Source organism: Microtus ochrogaster, chromosome 17 (genome assembly GCF_000317375.1).
Source record: "Microtus ochrogaster isolate Prairie Vole_2 chromosome 17, MicOch1.0, whole genome shotgun sequence".
Classification (NCBI taxonomy): domain Eukaryota; kingdom Metazoa; phylum Chordata; class Mammalia; order Rodentia; family Cricetidae; genus Microtus; species Microtus ochrogaster.
Genome location: NC_022019.1, coordinates 1,967,484 through 1,977,724, shown reverse-complemented (window position 1 = coordinate 1,977,724; position 10,241 = coordinate 1,967,484). Strand labels below are relative to the sequence as shown.

The following is a 10,241-nucleotide window of genomic DNA, read 5'->3' as shown; positions in this document are numbered from 1 at the left end:
AGAGAGAGAGAGAGAGAGAGAGAGGAGAGAGCATGCGCGTGAGCTGGCAATCTCCCAGAAGAAAAGCTGTAGGAATGAGCTATAACACAAACTGCCCCAGAGGGCGGAAGGATTTATGATGGACGCGATATCCCACTTCAGTAGGAAGTGTATGGCTATTGAAGAGAGACCACAAAATAGTTATGTTGCCATAACATGCGATCTCCGGTTACAGGGCTGGCCTGATGGAGACTGTTGGGGTGAAGAGCTCAAACACGCACAGAGAGGGGAGGGTGTGTGGTTTCCCAAATCTCCATGAAGGAAGGACATCACAGAACCACCTTTAACGCTGGGGGAGTGGGGAGCTGCTGTGTGCATGCAGAACCTGCTGCGGTGGCTCACAGAGGAAAAGTCCTGAGCTGTGCCGAGAGCCACGGCCAAAGAGGCAACCGAAGCAGTTGGGCCTTTCTCAGTTTCCCATCAGCTTCTTGCCCCTGCTCTTTCATTGCTATCCCATTCCGTTTTTCTCTCCTGCATGGCCTTTGTGTCTTCCCCTGTCGGGCCTGCATACAAGAGAGTTCCAGGAAAATGGAGGGTCTTCTCTTGGCTGTGATTGCCAAGTAACCAACAGCTAAGATTCTGAACCTTCCTCGGTTTGCACAGAGCCACTGAGGGCTCGTTTTGTGAATCTCAAGCATGTCCCAGGTCCCAGCCACCTTACTGACAGCCCCTGATGCTCACTGTCTGTATTTTAAACACCTGCTTATTCAGACCCCGGTTCTTCTACAGGGTCGGGTCTCCACAATGTTCTGCTCTAGATCCAGATGCTATGGATTCAGTCTTTAAAATAATAAATTAAAAAAATAATGCCATGAAAGATAAATATGCACTGTAAAGCATAAACGGAGGCGAACTGAGACAAAAGTCCCCCTTCACTGCGACAGAGGTCGGCCAGGGTGTTGAGGTTTTCTGTGGCTTATATTTGACCAGCGCTGCCTTGTATGTAATAGGCCAGCTGGACATAAAGAAAAATGACTGATTCCCACTGTTTACAAGATTGCTGGTGTCTAGGACTGGAACAACAGCTCAATGGTTGTGGTAGTTTGAACGTAAATGGCCCTCATAAACTCATAGGCACTATTGGAGATATGGTCTTGTTGAAGGAGATGTGCCCTAGGCACTATTGGAGGTATGGTCTTGTTGAAGGAGATGTGCCCTAGGCACTATTGGAGGTATGGTCTTGTCGAAGGAGATGTGTCCTTGTGAAAAGACACGTGTCACTCTGGGGGTGGGCTTTGAGTTTCCCTGTCCACTTCCTGCTGTCATCTGATCAAGATGTAACCAGCACCATATCTCCCTGCACACTGCCATGCTCCCCGCCATGATGATAATGGACTGAACCTCTGAACTGTAAGCCACTATCTCAATTAAATGTTTTCATTTAGAAGAGTTGGCATGGCCATTGTGTGTCCTCGCAGCAATAGAAAGCCTGTCTAACACAGTAGTTAAGAGCACTAGCTGCTCTTCCACGGGACCCAGGTTCGATTCCCAGAACCCACATGGTGATTGACGACAATCCGTAACTCCAGTCTCAGGGGATCTGATACCCTCTCCTGGCCTCTGTGGGCTCTACACAAACATGGCACACAGACCTATCTGCAGGCAGAACAGCCATACACATAAAAATAAATTTCAAAGAAAAGATTCCTGGTACCTGGAAAATCAACCAAGGTTTTTCTGGACCCTGCATGTTGTCTTTTTCACTTGGGTACCACACACTACCGCCAGAGGTGGGCCCTCCGCAGGAAAGTCATGTTCTGCCTGCTGGTGCTCTCTGGGGGTATAGGCTCTGTTACTACAGGTCTATGTGCAGAAGATTGGGAGAGACAGCCACCTCCCAGAGTCCCAGAGTCCCAGAGTCCCAGAGTCCCAGAGTCCCCTCCCAGAGTGGGTACTCCAGGACATCTCTAAAGGGCCTGGAATGGAGGGCAGAGGAATCCTAGTGTAATCCTTGTGAGGAAGCTGAAAACACAGGTATGAATAAGCCAGGGCCAGAGAGAGTCATGTGCCCCTACTTCTGTCTCAGGTGGATGGCAGGGAGACCCCAGGGCCACCACTTGTGACTCCTATGTTCTTTACTGAAAGGGTTACTTCAAACAAAGGTAAAAACACCGTACTGATGGAGAGGCTGGGATTGGGATGGACTTTTGTCAATCTTTTTTTTTTTTTTTTTTTTTGATTTTCGAGACAGTGTTTCTCTGTAGCTTTTTTTGGTTCCTGTCCTGGAACTAGCTCTTCTAGACCAGGCTGGCCTCGAACTCACAGAGATTCGCTGACTCTGCCTCCCGAGTGCTGGGATTAAAGGCGTGCGCCACCACCGCCTGGCTGACTTTTGTCAGTCTTTTGTGAATCTTCACCAAGACTACTTCTTGGTTTAATTTATCCCTACCCAAGAGCCCACCAAACACAGACCTAACCTACAGAACGCCCCAAACCTTCATCTCTTTACTTTCCATAAGAAAATAGATTCCTATAGCTCGCCTATTTCACAGAGGAGGACCGGGGAAATCAAGAGTTTCTTCTAAGGGAAAGGTGACCCTTTGAGCCATGAAGAAGTTGAGTTTCTATTCTTCAGAGCAGAGGAATCTTTCCCAAGCCAGGTGACTGAAGTCTATCTAGACTGTCCCACACAAGATAGTGAATCTCCGCTTTGCTAGGTGTGTAGCCTCAAGTGGCCAACAGGGCGGGGGGAGGCCCACCCCTGGCTCGTCTTGATAGGCATAGGCTCCAGGAGAGGACAGGTTCTTAGGAACCTCTCTAGCAAATCCCAAAACCGAAAGACTCCTAGAAAAATGGTTTTCAATCCTGCCTTTTCAAACTCCAGGCAAAATACTAGCATTGGAAAAAATTTTTTCCAAAGTCTGCTTATTATTAGCTCTGATATAAACAGAAAATCAGACGTTAAGGAGATGAAGACAAAGAAATTGGTCAGCCCTTTTGACATGTGCTTTGTCCAACTAGGAGGTAAAGCACACACATACACGCACACACGTGTATGCAAGCACACACGTACTCTCACACGCACACACAGACACAGACACACACACACACACACACTGGCCTTTCCCAGGTACCAATCACTCTCCTGTTAGGGAGGAATTAACTTTTTAAAAGCTAACTCATGAAGGGGCATTCATTTGACAAACAGTGTTTCTAGAAAAGCTGCACACTGCGAATTTACCAAGTTAGCTGTACTTCAGATGGTACCCCCAAATCACCAGTCCACTTCCAAGGGGTGCAAAGTTCATTTCAGGAAATGCTGAATCCTGTGGAATGAGACCAACACCCAGGCTGCTCTTTCAACAGATTTCAAAGAACAGAAAGAAGCTTTTCTGTCTCAAATTTTATAACTTTTCCAGCTGGGCCGAGGGGTCCAAAGTGTGTCTTTGCATCCAGTAGGATGCACTTTTCTCAGTCTTGGGGGCTTGTATAGAAGCTATGGAGACTCCTGGCCATTTCCATTTGCCCACAACCCAGAAGCTATCAGAAAACTTCTTGAAAGGCCAGTGTGTGTGTGCTGAGCTGAGCCCTGTGTCCCATTGCCTTCTCAGGGTTAGCTTCTCAGCCATAACTGGCCACAGCCATCTGGGGGACAGAGCCAAGTCTAGGACAGTGGCCCCGGGGTGTTGAGGTTGTTCCTTCTTTTAATTTCTATTCCTTTGTCTTAGTAGCCAAAGCAGGGAGCCAGGAGACCTACTCAGCAAAGTTCTCGACTTGGGGATTAAAGGGGATGCCTTCAACAAGAGTCCGGGGCGGGGGGCAACTGAGCCAAGGGCAAGGTTCAGTTCTGGATACCCAGTTTTCAGAGACATGAAATGTACTGAGAGGAGAGAAGCCAAGGGGAGGGGATTCCTACAAATTACATTTGCAAAAATAACTATTTAAAAGCTGGTGAATTTAAGCCTAATGTGACAGATTTGGCGGAATAACTGTTTTGGTGAAAAAGGAGAGCCGACCTATTTTTCTATATTTTTATTGTCATAAAATACCTATAACATAAAATCCACCCATTTGAACCATTTTTAAGTGCAGGTCCAGGGTTAATTACATTCACAAAGTTGAGGGGGTCACCGGTACTATTCTACTCTAGAATTCTTTTTCCATCCTAATCAAGAACTTGGTACCCATTAAATAGTGAGTCCCAGTTCCCCTTCTTCTTGCCCCAACCCTCAGAAACTTCCATTCTACTTTCTGTCTCTAGAAAACTGATGCATGTATATGGGATTGTACATTATTTATACCTCTTAATCTAGTTTAATCCACTGGGCATAGTTTATGCCTTTGAAGCTCATCCATGTTACGGCCAGCGTTAGAACTCCCTTCTTTACTAAGGGTGAATAATATCCCATTGTGCATCGCACATTTTCTTTATCGGGTGATAGATGTTTGAGTGTTTCCTTGGGTGTCCTATGACTATGGTGAACACTGACGCATAAGCATCGTAGATTTGTTCTTTTAGAAAAATGGACCCCAGTTAACTGGACAAATATTACAGAGGCCAATGGGATCTTGTAGTCCCATGTCTGACAATGGAAGAGATCCCTATGGTCCAGGTGACAATTAGGCAAGAATCCTTTGGTGGGGATATTTACATCAAGTAAAGGAGGTCCCACCCACCTCTATGAGCCCAATTTTAATGCAGGGAGTTTGTATACCCTAAAGGACTCATCAGGGAGTGGAGGAAAAGGGACCCATATCAGCTGAGCCTTCGTCTCCTGTGGGAGGGGCAGGGGTAGGATGACGCTTCTCTTCCAGCATGAAGGGCATAATCTCCTGCTGTCTCTAGTCTGAGCCTGAACTCAGGGGCTGATACACTGTGAAGCTTAGATGGAGATTCTGCACAGGGTTGGGGAGCTGTAGTGATAGGAACAGTGGGCCGCTTCCCACCACCTAGCTCCCAGCCATCGGCTAGCTTTACCCAAAATAATTACACGGAAACTGTATTCTTTTAAACACCACTTGGCCCATTAGCTCTAGCCTCTTACTGGCTAATTCTAACCCATTTCTAATAATTTGTGTAGCACCACGAGGTGGTGGCTTACTGAGAAGGATTTTAACCTGTGTCCATCTTGGAGAGGAGAGCTATAGCGTCTGCCTCACTTCCCTTCTTCCCAGCATTCTGTTTGGTCTACTCCACCTATCTAAATTCTGCCCTATCAGGCCAAGCAGATTTCTTTATTAATTAACCAATGAAAGCAACAGATAGACAGATGACCCTCCTCCATCAGGGAGCTCTGTCCAGAGCACAGCAGCCAGTATCCCTGGACTGTAGCATCCTGGGAAGGATGGTGAGTCCAACTTCCTTAGCACGGTCCTTCATGCCCGTGTGTCTACTGGGAAGAGAACCCTTTCCAGGGAGGCCAGGCCGTGGCCCTAATTCCTCCCAGGCTATGGGAGGTCCAGGGATGAATGAGGAACAGTGAAGACAGGACTCCCCTTGGGTTTTTCAGGATGGTTTGTTAGCTTAGGTGGGGATGCCCTAGGTTCCCACTCAATCAGATTCATTCTGCTACTGTTGGGGGTTTCTTATCATTAGTTGAGAAGGCCCTGCCAGAGAATTCCAGTCTTCCAGAGGTTTAATTGTGGGTGATTTCGTGTGTCCCTTTATGTCGCAGCCGGAGCCTTGTGTCATAGACCAGTGAATTCAGGGAGGTTTCTGTTTGCAAGTGAATCATCACTTTTCCAGCCGAATGTCACTTACTTGGAATTTTCGTCTGATTTTGTTTTTGTTTTTGTCTCTTGGTGTTTTTCCATGGGGCTCTTGGCTAACCAGAAGAAGAAGGTGGCCGGGTGGGGGTGGGTAAGGGGGGCTCAATCTGCCTGGAGCAGGGTTTGAGTTGGCGACTCCGAGGCAAGCATTTATGAATGTGAAAACAAGAAAATGGATGCTTTATTTTGCTTTGAGGGAGGAACCGAAGCCAAGTCAAATCGAGAGCTCTAATTTGGGAATAGTGTTATTACAGGTCATTGGGAGTTGGGTACACGCTAAATTGGGAGGCTAGTCACATGAGGAGGCAGCAAAAGCAGTCACAAGGGGGGCAGCCGAGGCTCATTTACAATGAGGTTTTAATTTATTTACTACGTGGTTGAAAGAACTTATGGCAGACTCAGAAACCAAGTCACCTGAGTGGCTGTTGATGACTCTAGGTCCTGGCGCCTTTGTTGTTTTATGCACAAGCTGGAACTTCCCATGTGTGCTCTCTGGGGCTTTATTTAGGACCTGGAATCTGTTCCCTGATGAGTGGAGCAGCCCATGTGCTAAAGATGATTTGTCTGTTCTCCACATTCACGCCTTATTCCAAGGGCTTGCTTCCCTTTTCTCTGAAGTCCTAAACATTTTACATATCAGGATCAAGGTACCTGGATAATCAAACACACACACACACACACACACACACACACACACACACACACACGGCAGGGGGGGAGAGGGAGAGAGGGAGGGAGGGAACACACACAGGAGAGACAGGGAGGGAGGAAACACACACACAGGAGAAATGGGGGGAGGGGAGGGAGGGGAGGGAGGGAGGGAAGGAGGGGAACCCATATTACCTTTTTTATTTCCATTCCCTCATCACTGATGCTGCAAATGCCAGCTTGAATTAAAAAAGAGATAGACCTCGCCACCCCACCACCACCACCACCACCACCACCACCACCACCGTGGCCAGCTCTGAGCAGTCCCTTCCGACTTCCACCTGGTTTAGCTGCAAGAACTAAAGTGCTGATTTTTCTTGAATTCAGGTTGCATTTCCAGATGTCTTAAGCTAGGCCTCGTTAGCTGCATTTGAGATAAGACGTTAGAAAGTGCAATACTATCTGGAAGCCGTGAATTGATACCCAGTGCAAACAAGCCGTGGTCATGGTCCTAAATGGAGCGCCTTACTAAGTGTGTGACAGCCCGCTGGAGCCACCACAGCCTGAGGGCCAGCGATGCTTGTGATCAACGTTAGGGACAGAAGGTGTGTGGAAACTTTCTATAATAGCAGCCTGCTCTCCAGCAGACTGGCACAGACTAGTGAGCAGGGACCATGACACCGTTAGCGGCAGTGCCAGGGTATTGGTCAATGACCTTAGCAACTTGCCCTGTACCTTGGTTTCTCACGCGGAATAGGGAGGGTAAGTTCAGGAGATGGTTGAGAAGTGGGGTCAGGTCGTCATGTAGACGAGGAGCGTAGAAAGGTTGTGAGAGTTCACACCACAGCCCCCTGTGCCAGAACAAACCTCACTGCCTGCCCCTTCTCAGCATGCCTCTGACGTCACAATACCCAGTGGTCACCCAATAATGATGAGCTATGCCCAGCAGACACACCAGAGGAGGGGAGAAGAGGAGGAGGACGAAGTGGAGAGGGAGGAGATGGAGCAATCCCTTATGTGATCGATCATTCCATCCGCACGCCCAGTTTTCACCTACCATCTGGTTCAAGTGTAATGTTTCCAGCTCCGTCTAACCTGGACAGCGTCTGTGTCCTCCCCCTCAAGCGCAGCACGGTATTATGGTCCTCTAATCAAGAGACCTGCGCTCCTCCCGCTGCGTGTCTCCTGGTTCATCGGCAGAGCAGTGAGCTAATCCTTCTTCATCGGACGGCTCTCCGGAGCAGCTGTTTAGAGGTAAAATGTTCTGGCTGCCGTGGCTTCCTACAGACCCATCACCACCCTCCTCCTGGAGCAAGGCTGTACCCTGTGGATTATGTGGAGGCTGGAGGGTGGGAGTCCGTGGTTAAAAAAAAAATGACAGCACTGACATTTGAGCCTCGTTGTGTTTGTGGGCCACCCCAGGCTGGGTCACACTTTACTGTACAGCGCCCTAAAATCCAGACAGGTGCGGTCCTAGTTTCCCTGTCCATCCTTTTCGCTGGACAGATTGTGATGAGTGGAAAACAGGGAGGCCAGCCCTTTCTTAGAAATAGTATAGCATTTTGATAACTTGCTTATTGTTTTAAAATCATGACTTCTAAAAAAAATATGTCCACATCATTCTTGAAGCCATTCCTCTGATCTCTTCTCCTGGCCAAAATAAAATAAAATAAAAATCACCTTTTCTTAGCCGGCCTCACATTTGCCTTTCTTGGGGATTTTAGCGCTAGAATGGAGAGCTCTGCTTTTCTTGATCCCCGTCAGTGGTTTGCAAACATGAGCCATGGTCTCAGTGATCTGCAAGGCTAGTCAAACAGGGTCCTCCTTCCGCAGCTGGGGTGGGACATGGAGGTGGGTTCCTAACAAGTCCCTTATGATAATTCAATTGACTGTCCAGTCAGTTACAAAAATTAAATAGCTTGTGCTCAGGCATTAGGTCACTAGAAGAGGACTTACTTACATAAAGAGCATCTGTAAAGCCCTAGATTCGGCCCCCAACACTGCAAATAGGAGGGGGTGAGAAGATTTAGTAGTTCAGGCATCTCATCGGTCAAGAGACTGCATTTTCCAAAGAGGAAATAACTGAAGTACATCATGTTCCTACAGCTTAGTAGGAATTCAAGTCCAGACAACACTATACTTTGGGGTCCACCCCATATCCCACCAAGTCATTAGAATAGCCAGTCATCTTCAATGGCTCTTGGGAATGCATGTCTCAAAAGGTGCTCCTGGAGTGTAGTTTGTAAAACCAGGGTCCTGGATGCAGACCCCAGCTGGCTCGTCCATGTCACCTGCAGTTCTGTGAGAGTAGGGGCAGGACCCATTCATGGTCTGGAGATCTGTTTGCATGTAGCTGAAAGGTGCCTGGGGCACATTGATAGGGAAAGGCCGGTCCTGCTGGCTAGGGCCCCACACGCCGTTGCCAATTCTGCCTTAGTTTCTACTGTTGATTCTTAGCTTTGCCGTGGGGCGGGGACCTGAGAAGGGACAGACTGTTGTCATCAGCTATCACAGGAAAGCTTGTGCATCTCTTTCAACCTGCCCAGTCCAGTGAGACGGCATGGTTGCCCAGGGGAGGGAGCAGCAGAACAGCAGGAAGTAAGGTCCTCACTCTCATGAAACAGGATGACGAGAGAGAATCATTGGGCCAGGTCAGTCATGGAGCTCAGATATATGATGGCTACCATGGGAAAATGAGATGAGATTCTGCTCATGGGAGCAGAATCTTCTCCTGATACCATGGATGATGGCAGGAGCGAAGGTGGAAGGGAGGAAACATGGATTTATACAAGGAACATCTCCAGCAGAGAGAATCTAATGTCAAAAATAGGATTTAAACAGCTGAAGGCCGTCTCTACTAGAACAGGGACAAGAGACCCAGGTCTGGTGGGTTGTGCTTCTTGCCAAGAAATGCAAGAAATGTGCTGGATGCTACTGGAGATCTTCTAGAGGGCTGAAGATCTTTCGACAGAAAACAACTGCCTTTTACAGCCGCGCCCTTGGTTCCTCAGAGGTTCAATGTGGAAGCCTCAGAGTGGCTCTCGGCTCCCGTGATCTGATTCTCTACAAATGATCTGCATTGAAGTCGCTTCTGTGGTTCTAGCATGTTCTCTTAGCTCTCTCCCAACCTCATCGAAAGGGACAGGTTCTAGTGACTGAGACCGAAGCCAGGTGTCCAGTTGACAGGTACATCCATCTCTAAAGGTGGCAATGTAAAAGGTCCATTACACAAAGCGACTCCCTGCTGCTGTCAGTCATCCTTGGGTCAGGACCAGTGAGGCTAGAGCCTTGCATTATCTTTCTCCTCGCTGGGCCCTGTCCCCAGCACTGGAGGTAAGGGTGAGGGCCAGTAGGAGACTTTCTAAACCCCGGACAAAGAGTGCACCACTGCTCCTAGCTTCTACCATAGCATTTATGTTTGTCTCCTGGAAGGAGCCTCTCCCATTCAAATCTACCCTCTCTGTCTTTGCCCAGTGAGTGAGTCTGTTGGTCCTGGGCTGTTGAAAGTGGGTAGACAAAGCTCACTGAAGTCTGGACCTTGCTGCCTGGGCCTGCTTTTCTCCACACGCTCTTCTTTCTCCTTCCCCATGACTTCCCCTCCCCTTGTTTTGGTGTCTTCATTTCTTGCAGAATGTAGACAGCATCCTTGAATTCGGGGTGCACGAGTCACAGACCTTCTACCTTTGGCCTCAGTTTTGACTGCAGTTTCTCACTAAGTTAGCTCAGGTGAGGGTTCCTCACCTGGTCAGTCCGAAGAGCTCTGCTCCAGCTGTTGACTTACAGCTCCACTCGGCTCTGTGCCCAAAGAGAAAGGCCCACAGCCTTTCCAATCTTCACCTTTCCTA

At 48.3% G+C, this 10,241-nt stretch overlaps 1 protein-coding gene and 1 long non-coding RNA gene across 4 annotated transcripts in view; one reads left to right on the top strand and one right to left on the bottom strand.

Annotated features, from left to right (window-relative positions):
• The window catches only part of Samd4a (sterile alpha motif domain containing 4A), a 216,218-nt gene that overhangs the window by 110,923 nt on the left and 95,054 nt on the right, over positions 1 to 10,241 (top strand). The window contains exon 1 of one of the 3 annotated variants that reach the window (XM_005355368.2): positions 7,409 to 7,650. The exons of the other annotated variants lie outside the window; for them this stretch is intronic. The gene's annotated coding sequence lies outside the window, so the exon portion shown is untranslated. Of the gene's footprint in view, positions 1 to 7,408; positions 7,651 to 10,241 lie in introns of those variants that run through there. 3 annotated transcript variants of the gene reach the window in all.
• Positions 6,145 to 7,283, bottom strand: LOC101987420. The gene is made up of 4 exons (XR_258458.2): positions 7,132 to 7,283; positions 6,738 to 6,820; positions 6,592 to 6,622; positions 6,145 to 6,368 (listed from the first exon to the last, which is right to left on the bottom strand). It is a non-coding gene; the product is annotated as an uncharacterized LOC101987420 (long non-coding RNA).